Source organism: Callithrix jacchus, chromosome 15, assembly GCF_049354715.1.
Source record: "Callithrix jacchus isolate 240 chromosome 15, calJac240_pri, whole genome shotgun sequence".
Lineage (NCBI taxonomy): Eukaryota > Metazoa > Chordata > Mammalia > Primates > Cebidae > Callithrix > Callithrix jacchus.
The window spans coordinates 69873724-69886644 of NC_133516.1; the positions used below are offsets into that span (position 1 = coordinate 69873724).

Genomic DNA, 12921 nt, shown 5'->3' on the forward strand with positions numbered 1-12921 from the left:
ATTCTTTTTTTCTGTTTTTTTTTTTCTTTCTATTCTTTAATTTCTTCTTCTTGTTCTCTCTCTCTCTCCCCCCCCCCCGTGTGTGTGTGTGTGTGTGTGAGAGAGAGAGAGAGAGAGAGAGAGAGAGAGAGAGAGAAAGGAGAGAGAGGAGAAGGAGAGGAGAGAGACCTGAGGTCTTAGAGGGCTGGAGGCAAGGGTCCCTCCGTTCCATTCTTTTTTTTTTTTTTTTTTTTTTTTTTGAGACAGAGTTTCGCTCTTGTTACCCAGGCTGGAGTGCAATGGCGCATTCTTGGCTCACCGCAACCTCCGCCTCCTGGGTTCAGGCAATTCTCCTGCCTCAGCCTTCCGAGTAGCTGGGATTACAGGCACGCGCCACCATGCCCAGCTAATTTTTGTATTTTTTAGTAGAAACGGGGTTTCACCATGTTAACCAGGATGGTCTCGATCTGTTGACCTCGCGATCCACCCGCCTCGGCCTCCCAAAGTGCTGGGATTACAGGCGTGAGCCACCGCGCCCGGCCGGTTCCATTCTTTAATTTCCTCTGTTTTCGAGGAAAACACTACCACGTGTTTGGAGTCTTAGGGATAAAAGCCCTCGGTCCCTAATGATACTACTAATGGCATCCGTTAATGAGGACATCCTTATTTATTTATTTATTTATTTATTTAGAGACAGAGTTTCGCTCCTGTTACCCAGGCTGGAGTGCAATGGCTCGATCTGGGCTCACCGCAACCTCCGCCTCCTGGGTTCAAGCAATTCTCCTGCCTCAGCCTCCGGAGTAGCTGGGACTACAGGCGTGCGCCACCATGCCCAGCTACTTTTTGTATTTTTAGTAGAGACGGGGTTTCACCATGTTGACCAGGATGGTCTCGATCTCTTGACCTCGTGATCCACCTGCCTTGGCCTCTCAAAGTGCTGGGATTACAGGCGTGAGCCACCACGCCCGGCCCAGAGGACGTCCTTATTATCTAACACTGGCAGAAAAAGGCTCCGCGGTGCAAAGGCGCAGCCTCCCGGGTTCTGTTGGGGAGAAGAGCGCCACTCCGCGCAAAAGTCAGTGACACTGCAGACCCAGCAGAGACGCCGCCAGGGCTCGAAGTGGACTCTGGCCCACCTGGCAGGGGCAAGAGCGGGAATCCACCAGTTTTTGCTCCGTTGCTAGGAAACCCTGCTGGCCGCTGCTCATTGGTTAGCGCCCCCTCTTGTGTCTATGTCCTGTAATAGCACCCACGGTTGAGCAAAGACTGTTTAACACATGATTTAAATCATCTGTATTGTGAAATATAACACACAGAAAAGTATCTAGGATATAAACACGGCTTGAAAAATAGATATGAAATGTACCCTTATGTAACCACCACCCACAAAAACAAAGCACTGCCAGCACTGAAGAGACACTGGCCCTGCTTCCCTCCCTCCCTCTCACCAGCAAGTGTTTGCCTTTTTCACTTTCCTTACGGTTTTGTTACCTGTATGCATGTATTCTTTCCTTTTTTTTTGAGATGGAGTCTCACTCTGTCGACCAGGCTGCAGTGCAATGGCACACTCAGTGCACCGCAACCTTCGCCTCCCGGGTTCAAGTGATTTTCCTGCCTCAGCCTCCCGAGTAGCTGGGATTACAGGCGCGTGGCACCACGCCCGGCTAATTTTTGTATTTTTAGTAGAGAAGGGTTTTCACCACGTTGGTCAGGCTGATCTCGAACTCTAGACCTCGTGATCCGCCCACCTTGGCCTCCCAAAGTGCTGGGATTACAGACATGAGCCACTGCACCCAGCTGCATGTATCGTTTTTTAAGATTTTCTTTTTCTTTGTTTTCTGGCTGCTCCTCCAAATTGCCAAGCTTGCTGTTGCCTCAGGGCCTTCACACTTGCTATTCCTTCTGCCTGAAACGCTTTTCCTCCAGACAGCTGCATAGCTTCTCCTGCGCTTCCTTCGTCCAATGTCATCTTTTCAATGAGAGCTTCCCCAGCACTCCCTGTCCCCTGCTTTTTTTTTTTTTTTTGAGACTGAGTTTGACTCTTGTCACCCAAGCTGGAGTGCAATGGCACAATCTTGGTTCACTGCAACCTCTGCCTCCTAGGTTCAAGTGATTCTCCTGCCTTAGTCTCCCAAGTAGCTGGGATTACAGCTGCCCACCACCACGCCCAGCTAATTATTGTAATTTTAGTGGAGATGGGTTTTCACATGTTGGCCAGGCTGGTCTCATACTTCTGACTTCAGGTGATCCACCCACCTCGGCCTCCCAAAGTGCTGGGATTACAGGCATGAGCCACCACACCCAGCCCCCTGTGACTTGAGGTGGGAAATTCATTGAGTACAGGCTTGAGGCCAACTGAAAGGGATCTTGTCAAAGTTCCCCTGGGACACCTTTCTTAGCCAAAACTTAGAAGGGTTGTCTACACTCAATGTCTCCATGTCTCCACTCCCTCACTGTCTACTCTCACTCACTTGACTCCCACCTGACCTCTGCCCTCAGCACTCCCCTGAAACTGCTCTGGATCAAGTCACCAGTGGCTTCCTTGTTAGGAAACCCATCAGCACTGCGAGGATGGAGTAACAGGGACTGGGTTTACCTCCCACTGGAAACAACTAAAAACTGGACAACACATGTGAAACAACCGTTTTTAGACATTGGACACCAGACAGTGGAAGGCAGTGGTCCCCCAGAGAGGGGAAGCAAGTGATGTGAGTTCCAGTTGCCCTGGTCTATAGTCTGCAGTGCAGAGAGGGTGCTACAGACTGAAGTGTGTCCCCCACATTTATACCCTGAAGCCCTAGCTCACAATGTAGCTCTATTTGGAGATGGGGCCTATGAGGAGATAAAGGTTAAATGAGGTCATAAAAGTGGGCCCTGATCTCATAGGGTTGGTGCCTTTATAAGAAGAAATACCAAGCCTGGGCAACATAGTGAGTTCCTGTCTCTACAGAAAATAACAAAATTACAGAATGTGGTGGCACATGCCTGCAGTCCTAACTACTCAAGACACTGAGGTGGGAAGATTGCTGGAGTCCTAGAGTTTGAGGATAAGTGAGCTATGATCGCACCACTATACTCCAGCCTGAGCAATAGAGTAAGAGCCTGTCTCTAAGAAAAAAAGAAGATGAAAGACATTCTCTGTGTGTGGTGGCTCACACCTGTAATCCTAGCACTTTGGGAGGCCAAGGTGGGTGGATCACCTGAGGTCAGGAGTTCAAGACCAGCCTGGCCATCATGGTAAAACCCCATCTTAAAAATTAAAAAAAAAAAAAAAAAAAAAAAGCAGGAGAGAATGCCGGGCATGGTGGCTCACACCTGTAATCCCAGCACTTTGGGAGTCTGAGGCAGGTGGATCACGAGGTCAGGAGATCAGGACGATCTTGGCCAATATGGTGAAACCCCGTCTCTACTAAAAATACAAAAATTAGCCGGGCGTGGTGGCGTTCGCCTGTAGTCCCAGCTACTCGGGAGGCTGAGGCAGGAGAATTGCTTGAACCCGAAAGCAGAGGTTGCAGTGATCCAAGATCATGCCGCTGCACTCCAGTCTGGCGCCTGGAGACAGAGTAAAACTCTGTCTCAAAAAAAAAAAAAAAAAAAAAAGACCTCTCTGTCTCTCTCTCTGTTATATGAGTACACATGAGAAGGGAACCATCTACAGGCCAACAAGAGAGCTCTCTCTAGAAGCTGACCATGCTGACACCTTGATCTCAGACTTTCCAGCCTTCAGAACCGCAAGCAATAAATTTCTGTTGCTTGAGTCACTTGGTATGTGGTATTTTGTTTTTTGTTCATTTTAGAGACAGAATCGCGCTGTGTCACCCAAGTTAGAATGTAGTGACACAATCATTAGCTCACTGCAGCCTCAAACACCGGGGCTCAAGTGATCCTCCCACCTCAGCCTCTAGAGTAGCAGGGACTACAGGCATATGCCACCACATCTGGCTTCCCAATTTATGGTATTTTGTTATGGCAGCCTGAGAAGACTAAGAAGAATCGCCCAGGCATGGTCTGATGATCTTACTGCATTGAAGAGATGGGGGTCTGAGGAACTGAAGGCTACTGGAGTTCTCAGGGCCAACCGCCAGAGCAGAGACTGCTGCAGAGAGAGCAATCCCTGGAAATCTCCAGAGGGTCCTTCTCATCATGTCTTCAGCTGAGTACTGATCAATGCATGCATGAGACAAGACTCAGCAACATTTTTCTTCCTTTACTTGCTTTATTTCTCAAAAGTTGTTGACAGAACTGGTTTACCTTTCCTTCTTTTTTTCTCTTTTTTTTTTCAGGTGGAGTCTCACTCTGTTGACCAGACTGGAGAACAGTGGCATGATCTCGGTTCACTTCAACCTCCACTTCCTGGGTTCAAATGAGTTTCTCACATTAGCCCCCTGAATAACTGCGATTACAAACTATGTCCCACCACGCCCAGCTATTTTTTTTTCTTTCTTTCCTTTTTTTTTTTTTTTTTTGGAGACTGAGTTTTGCTCTTGTTGCCCAGGCTGGAGTGCAATGGTGCCATCTCAGCTCACTGCAACCTCCCCCTCCCTGGTTCTAGGGATTCTCCTGCCTCAGCCTCCTGAGTAGCTGGAATTACAGGCATGCACCATGATGCCTGGCTAATTTTTTTTTTTTTTTTTTTTTTTGTATCTCTAGTAGAGATGGGGTTTCACCATGTTGGCTGGGCTGGTCTTGAACTTCTGACCTCAGGTGACTCACCTGCCCGGGCCTCCCAGAGTGCTGGGATTATAGACGTAAGCCACTGCACCCGGTCACCTCTCCTTCTTCTTTTTTTTTTTTTTTTTAATTATTTTTATATTTTTTTAAAGATGGGGTTTCACCATGATGGCCAGGCTGGTCTTGAACTCCTGACCTCAGGTGATCCACCCACCTTGGCCTCCCAAAGTGCTAGGATTACAGGCGTGAGCCACCGCTCCTGGCCCACCTCTCCTTCTTAAAGCATGTCTTCCTCTTGGCTTCTGTGAACCTCTTCTTCCTGTTTTTTGTTTGTTCTTGTCTTCCTGGCCATACCTTCTGGGTTTTATTTTCCTCAACCTAAGTTGTAAATGCTGAGGGTCTTCAAAGCCTGATTTTCAGCCCCGTTGTCTTCCTATTCTACATTTGGTCCCCAGCACCTCACATAATACCTGCCACATACTAGGATCTCAAATATGTATTGATTGCTTGTTGCTCTGGTAGGTGTTGACAACTCCTAGAATGTTGTGAAGCTTTTCACCTGTTTCCCAGTCCCATATATCCAACTGCATGAGACGTGCATCCTCTTACATGTCCCTCAGACACCTCGAAGTAATCACATTCAAAATAGAATGTGTCATGTGCTCCAATGTTCCTCCCCAAATACATTCTGTTCTTCCATGATATTGGAGGTGGTCAGGAAGACTACATTTCCCAGCCTCCTTTGCAGTTAAGGATGGTTCTCATGGTAGAATTGGAACTAAAATGATGTACACGATGTTGGTGTCCTTGCTTAAAAAGAATTTACTTTTCTTCTACATCCTCTCATCTTCCTGCCCATAGACTGGAACGCAGACATAGTGACCACTTAGCTTTGATCCTACAGGCTAAGATAACACTCTAAGACACAACTGAGCCACAGATCCTCGGTCCCTCGTGACTATGTGGAGCAGAGGTATCCCACCAGCCTGGACTGCTCAACTCTGGAATCCTACTGAAAGAAAAACAAAGTCCTAATTTATTTAAGCCACTGTATTTTTGTATCCCTTTGTCATAAAACTGAGAGTTCTATTCTTGACTAATCTACACACAAACCTGCTTTCCCGTCCACATTCATAGAAGAATATACTGTCATTGCTGTATGACAAGCTTCTTAGGCTATAAGGAACAGAAATTCTAACTCAAATTGGTTGAAAGAAAAGAGGGAAGTTTCTTCATAAAATAGGGTTAACTTCATGGGCAGCTGACATCAGGGCTTGGTTTCTCAGCTTCTCTGGGTTCTACTCCACTTCCTGTAGACTCATTCTCAGACTGGTCCCTATAGTAGTAGCAAGATGGCGGCCATGATTCCAGAGTTCACGGCCTCACATCATGAAATACAACAGAGAAGTAGTTGCTTCTCTTAAAAGCCCCAGCAAAAGTCTCTGTTTCAATGATCTGTTGCAGTGTAATAAACTACTGCAGAGTTTAGTGGCTTAAAACACAGCAATTTTTCGTTTTTCATGATTCTTCAAGGGGTCTGAGCTCAGCTGTGTGGTTGAAGAGGAAGGGTGGGGAAAGGGGAGAGAAGAACAGGAATGTTGGGGTGGAGAAAGGTGGGGGAAAGGAAAGAAGGGAAAGGTGGAGGAAGGGGAAAGAAGAGGGACAGTGTGGGGAGAGGTGAGGGGGAAGTGGGAGGAAGGTGAAAGAAGAGGGTTGGTGGGGAGAGATGGGGAAAATGGGGGGAAATGGGTGAATGGTGCAGAAAAGGGAAAGAAGAAGAGGGATGGTGAGGAAAGGTGGAGGAAAAGGTGGGGAGAAAAGGTGGGGGAAAAAGTGGGGAAAGGGGAAAGAAGAAGATGGACAGTGGGGAAAAGAAAAAAAAGGAGAGGCAGGAGCTCTCAGGCCTCTTAAAGACTCGTCCTGGGACAGTCACATGTCACTTGTGCTATAGTCCATTGGTCAAGGCAAGTCACCATTCCATCTGAGACTGACGGGGAGAGGAAGCAGACTGCCTCTTGATGGCAGGGGCAGCACATGCACCCAAGGTGGGTGGACACTGGTGACTTCATCTTCGGAGACTAGCTACTTGATGACCTGTTGGTTCTGTTGAGTTCTGAGCCTGAATTAGTTGGTTTACAGACTGTGCTGCTGTGCCACAGACACACCCAAAAAGGGAAAAAGGAAGAACAGACTCTGGCAGACAGCTAGTGCCTCTGCCTTGTGCCCATGAATCAGTGACTAAAATATGCTGATTGGCAAAATGCCTGTCAGGACCCACTCCTGGGGCTAGTGGTGGGGTCAGCCCTCCCAAAACTCACTGGGTGCAGGTTTTATTCATTTTTACTTTTTAAAAATTGGGATGTAATAGGCAAAATGTAAAATTATAACCATTTTAAGTGTGTAAATTAGTAACATTAAATACATTCACAAGGTCTTGAAACCATCTCCATTACTCATCTCCAGAACCTTTTAATCACTGCAAACAGAGTGTGGGTTTTTGTTTGTTTGTTTTGAGATGGAATCACACTCTGTTGCCCAGCCTGGAGTGCAGTGGCCCGATCTCGGCTCACTGCAACCTCTGCCTCCTGGATTCAAGTGATTCTCCTGCCTCTGCCTCCTGAGTAGCTGGGACTACAGGTACGCACCACAGTGCCTGGCTAATTTTTTAAATAATATTTTTAGTAGAGACGGGGCCGCACCAGGTTGGCCAGCCTGGTCTCAATCTCCTGACTTCAGGTGAATGCTATGAACATTGGTGTACAAGTACCTGTTTGAGTCCCTGTTTTCAATTCTTTCTATTGTTTTTTTTTTTTTTTTTAAATATGGGGTTTCACCATGTTGGTCAGGCTGGTCTTAAACTTCCAACCTCAGGTGATCTGCCTGCCTTGGCCTCCAAAGTGCTTGGATTACAGGTGTGAACTACCACGCCCGGGCTTTTTTTTTTTTTTGAGACAAAGTCTCACTCTGTCACCCAGGCTGGGATGCAGGGGGCACGATCTGTGGCCTGGCCAACATTGGTGAAACCCCATCTCTACTAAAAATACACAAAAATTAGCCAGACGGGGGGGTGGGATGGCTCATGCCTGTAATTCCAGCACTTTGGGAAGCTGAGGCAGGCAGACCACTTGAGGTGTGGGAGTTCAAGACCAGCCTGGCTAACATAGTGAAACCCTGTCTCTACCAAAAATACAAAAAAATTAGCTGGGTGTGGTGGTGTGAGCCTGTAATCTCAGCTACTCAGGAGGCTAAGGTAAGAGAATCACTTGAACCTGGGAGGTAGAGGTTGCAGTGAGCCAAGATTGCGCCATTGCATGCCAGCCTGGGAGATAAGAATCAAATTATGCTCAAAAAAAAGAAAAAGAAAAAGAAACAGGCAAGTACTCTGCTGAGTGTTAGGAACTCCAACCACTGGGAAAGCCCAGGGTACCAATGGTGAGCACGCACCTCAAGTCATACTGTGGATTAGACCTTCGGAATGTCTTCAAGTTTACCCTTCCTTTCTTTTCCTGTGGCCTCTGATCCCCCCTGCCTCTAATCTCACCCCATTAGTCTGAGTCCTCTGAGAAGCAAATGCCAGGATGAGATTAAATTGTGCAAGGATTTTATTAAAGAAAACGTGCGTAGTGGGGAAAAGGGGAGGGAACTGTGAAGGTTGGGATTAAGTCCAGCCCCAGGTGAGGAAGAGAGGGAAGGAGGGTTGGATAGAAGGGTCCTAGTTGGCCATGCAGTCCAAGGAGGGTTTGGCAGGGTGTTGGGGAGTCCTTAGTCAGCTCAGAGAAATCTCATGTTTCCTAGGAATGGGCCTGCTTAGCACCCAGCTCATGGCAACGTCATCAGCCGGGAGCATCCCAAGGGAACTGTGGCCTCGCTGCAAACAGAGCACAGCAGCCCTTGGTCAGTTAGGATCCCTAGGGTCGGAGGCCTGTGAGGCTGACTCCTTCTCATCCCTCCACAGCCCCCACAGGGCTACGGGAGGAGGTCGGTGACCTTTCTGAAGTGCCGGCCTCTGGCGTGTGCTGTGTCCCGTGCTGCACAAGGGTTTAAAGACCTAAGACGGAACAGCAGGGGATAAAGAAAGACACACAGACAGATATAGATAAAGCTGGGCCAGGCGGTCTGAAAAGCTGATAGTGTCAGTCTCTTTGGTTCCGTCCTGACTCCGAGTACTTTATTTTATATGTTCCCAAAACCCATAGCAGCGGGAGGGCGCAGTTACCCAGAACGGCCTGTGGTTATAATTCTCATACTCGAGTTAACATACCTCAGCTACAACTCTTTTGCAGCAAGGTCAGTGAGAGCGGCTTATCTTTCGCTAGGTCTGACTGCTCTTCTCCGAGACATACACATTCCCCTATTACGGTTTCACGTCTCTGAAGTTCACCCAGAGTTCACAGCAGCCTTGCTACTGATTCCCCCAGAGTGCGTAGGCTACTCCAGCTCTCTACACAGTCTCACTATGCCATTTTTTTTTTTTTTTTGAGACGGAGTCTCACTCTGTCACCCAGGCTGGAGTGCAGTGGTGTGGTCTCAGCTCACTGCAACCTCCACTTCCTGGGTTCAAGCGATTCTCCAGCCTCAGCCTCCAGAGTAGCTGGGACTATAGGTGTCTGCCACCATGCCCAGCTAATTTTTGCATTTTTAGTAGAGATAGGGTTTCACCATGTTAGCCAGGATGGTCTCGATATCTTGACCGCGTGATCGCCTGCTTTGGCCTCCCAAAGTGCTGGGATTACAGGCCTGAGCCACCGCGCCTGGTCTCACTATGCCATTTTTCTGCTCAAACTCCTTCCAAGGCTCCCTGTTGTCCTTACTGTGCTTAGGCAAATGTCTCAGCTCTTTATCTCAGGGATCAAGATCCTGCTGGGGCAAGAGAGCAATTTACCTATGTGCTCTGTTGCCCACTACTTGGCCCTACTCACTCCTTAAGTGCTTCAACTACATTGTGCACTTGTTGCTCTGAGACCTGCTATCCTCTTTTATTCTTCCCCGCCTTGGCCCATGCTGTGTCCTCTGCCTGGACAGACTTCCCTACATCTCCCAGCTCCATTTTTTTTTTTTTTTTGAGACAGAGTTGCATTCTTTCACTCAGGCTGGAGTGAAGCGGCACAATCTCAGCTCACTGCAGCGTCTCTCCCCCAGGTTCAAGTGATTCTCCAGGCTCAGCCTCCCAAGTAGGTGGGGTTGTAGGTGCCTGCCACCACGCCCGATTAATATTTGTATTTTTAGTAGGGATGGAGTTTTGCCACGTTGACCAGGCTGGTCTCGAATTCCTGACCTCAGCTGATCCACCCGCTTTGGCTTCCCAAAGTGCTGGGATTTCAGGTGTGTGCCATCATGCCTGACCAATGTTAAGTGCTTCCCTCAGCTTCCTATGTTTAGTCAGCGGCATCCGCTCGCTCCATCTCTGGTACAGGCCCAGATCCTATGGAATAGACAGAAGATTCCAGGGGCTGTGTGGGGAGAACAGGATAAATAACTGCCGCAGTCCTCTTGAACTTCTCTCCTTTCTTCCCGGCACAAGCTGATTCGTATGGTTTTGAAATCCATACTTTTTCCCTCCCTCTACTGTGATCAAAACAGAAATCCAGCACACAGCATCCAGGACAGCCAGAGACCAAAGCACATCACCTCCTCTTCACCCCTCCTCTTTCCTACCCTGCCTTCCTGGGCTCAGGATTCAATGCTTTATTTTTAGCCCACGTGTTGGACTGGGGCTCCAGAGATGTACTTGATGCCTGAGGTGTAACGAGACCCCTGCCTGCACCACTTTTAGCTCCTGTCTTTAGCTTGACATGATGAAAAGCCTTCAACAAAGCAGCGGTAAGCTTGTGGGCTGCAGGCCTGATCCAGTTTTATTTAACCACTAATGATTTGAAATCTTTTTTAAAAGTGGGCTGGGTACGGTGGCTCATACCTGTAATCACAGCACTTTGGGAGGCTGAGGTGTGTGGATCACCTGAGGTCAGGAGTTCAAGATTAGCCTGGCCGACATGGTGAAACCCCATCTCTACTAAAAATACAAAGAAAAAAAAAATAGCTAGGCATTGTGATGGGCACCTGTGGTCCCAGATACTCAGGAGGCTAAGGCACAAGAATCGATTGAGTCTGGGTGCAAATGAGCTGGGACTCAATTGCAGAGGTGCAACCTCTGCCTCCCAGGCTCAAATTTACCACCATAAATTTTATTTTATTTTATTTTTTGAGATGGACTCTTGCTCTTGTTGCCCAGGCTGGAGTGCAATGGCATGATCTCAGCTCACTGCAACCTCTGCCTCCCGGGTTCAAGTGATTCTCCTGTCTTAGCCTCCTGAGTAGCTGGGATTACAGGCATGTGCCACCACACCTGGCTAATTTTTGTATTTTTAGTAGAGATGGGGTTTCATCACATTGGTCAGGCTGGTCTTGAACTCCTGACCTCAGGCGATACGCCTGCCTTGGCCTCCTAAAGTGTTTGGATTACAGGCATGAGCCACCACGTCCAGCCCCCCATAACCATTTTTAAGTGTACAGTTTAGTGGTGTTAAATACTTTCACGTTGTGCAATTATCACAACCATCCATCTCTAGGGCTCTTTTCAACTTCCCAACTAACACTCTGTCCCCAGTAAACACTAATTCTCATTCCCCATCCCACAGCCTCTGGCATCCATCCACCATTCCACTTGCTGTCTCTATGAATCTGACTACTCTAGGTACCTCATATATGTGGACTCATAACTCTATTTGTCCTTTTAACATAATGTTCTCAAAGTTTATCTGTGTGGTAGTAAGTGTCAGATTTTCCTTTTTTTATTTTTATTTTAGAGACAGTCTTATTCTGCCATCCAGACTGGAGTGCAGTGGCATAAACACGGCTCACTAGAGCCTCCACTTCCTGGGCTCAAGTGATCCTCCCACCTCAGCCTCCCCAAGTGCTGAGATTACAGGCATGAGCCACCATGCCTTGCCAGAATTTCCTTTGTTCCCCCCTTTGGTTTTTATTTTTTTTGCGAAGTCTCAAATAATTTCCTTTTTTTTTTTAAAGACCAGGTTTCACCATGTTGGTCAGGCTGGTCTTGAACTCCCAACCTCAGATGATCTGCCTGCCTTGGCCTCCAAAGTGCTTGGATTACAGGCATGAGCCGCCACGCCCGGCCATAATTTCCTTTTTTAAAAGCTGATGATACACCATGCTTTGTTTATTCACTCACCCATTGATGGACACTTGAGCTTTCCCTTTTTGGCTACTGGAAATAATGCTGCTGTGAAAATGGGTGTACAGTTATCCCTTCAAGTCCCTTGTGGGCATATATGCAGAAGTAGAACTACTGGATCATATGGTAAGTCTATTTTTAGTTCTTTGAGAAGTCCCTATACTGTTTTCCATAGCAGAAGTTGAAATGAAAAGAAAAAAAATAGTTGCCCCTAGATTTGGGGCTTCTGCTAAGAAATTGGAGGTCTGACCCCACTGGTCTTACACTTGCAGAACCAGCCTCTTCAGGCCCCTCAGAGACCCCTCCCAGCTGAGCAGTGCCCTTTCCCCAGAGGTCTGGGTCCTAGCTCTGGAGGACATGCTCTCAATCCTCTCACTTCGTGTGTGCGTGTGTGTGTGTGTGATTTGAGACAGAGTCTTGCACTCTTACCCAGGCTGTAGTGCAGTGGCACAATCTTGGCTCACCGCAATCTCTGCCTCTTGGGTTCAAGCAATTCTCCTGCCTCAGCCTCCCAAGTAACTGGGACCACATGGTGCGCCACCATGCCCAGCTAATTTTTTTTGTATTTGTGGTAGAGACAGGGTTTCACCATGTTGGCCCAGATGGTCTTGATCTCCTGACCTCGTGATCCAGCCACCTCGGCCTCCCAAAGTGATGGGATTGCAGGCGTGAGCCACCATGCCTGGCCAATCTTTTCACTTCTAATAGCATCAACCTTTCCTTTTTCCCTCCAGTCCTAGGCAGTTCCCTCAGCTATGCTTTGTGATACCACGGTTCCTTTCTGCTTTTCCAGTCCTCCTGCAGCTGGCTAATTAACATGTCTCCTCTACTAAGTTCTCTCTATTAAAGCACCTGGTGTGGTTTTTGTTCTCTTGGCTGACTGATCCCACTCAGCTGTGTTCTCACCTGGAATTGCTAGACAGCAGCTGCTCACTGGCATGCTCAGGCATTCGCTCTTCTGTTCCCCTCTTCCTACTCCCCACGTTTTTCATTTTTATTTTTTTGATATAGGGTCTTGCTCTGTCACCCCGGCTGGAGTGCAGTGGCATGATCATGGTTCACTGAAGTCTTGACTTCCT

General features: G+C 47.9%; 1 long non-coding RNA gene across 2 annotated transcripts; it reads left to right on the forward strand.

Annotated features, from left to right (window-relative positions):
* Window positions 1–2906: 2906 nt before the first annotated feature.
* Window positions 2907–6135, forward strand: LOC144579439 (uncharacterized). 2 transcript variants are annotated; one of them, XR_013526973.1, is made up of 3 exons: window positions 2907–3166; window positions 3953–4131; window positions 4263–6135. It is a non-coding gene; the product is annotated as an uncharacterized LOC144579439 (long non-coding RNA). The 2 variants fall into 2 exon arrangements; XR_013526972.1 differs by having other exon boundaries at window positions 2907–3073.
* Window positions 6136–12921: the final 6786 nt, after the last annotated feature.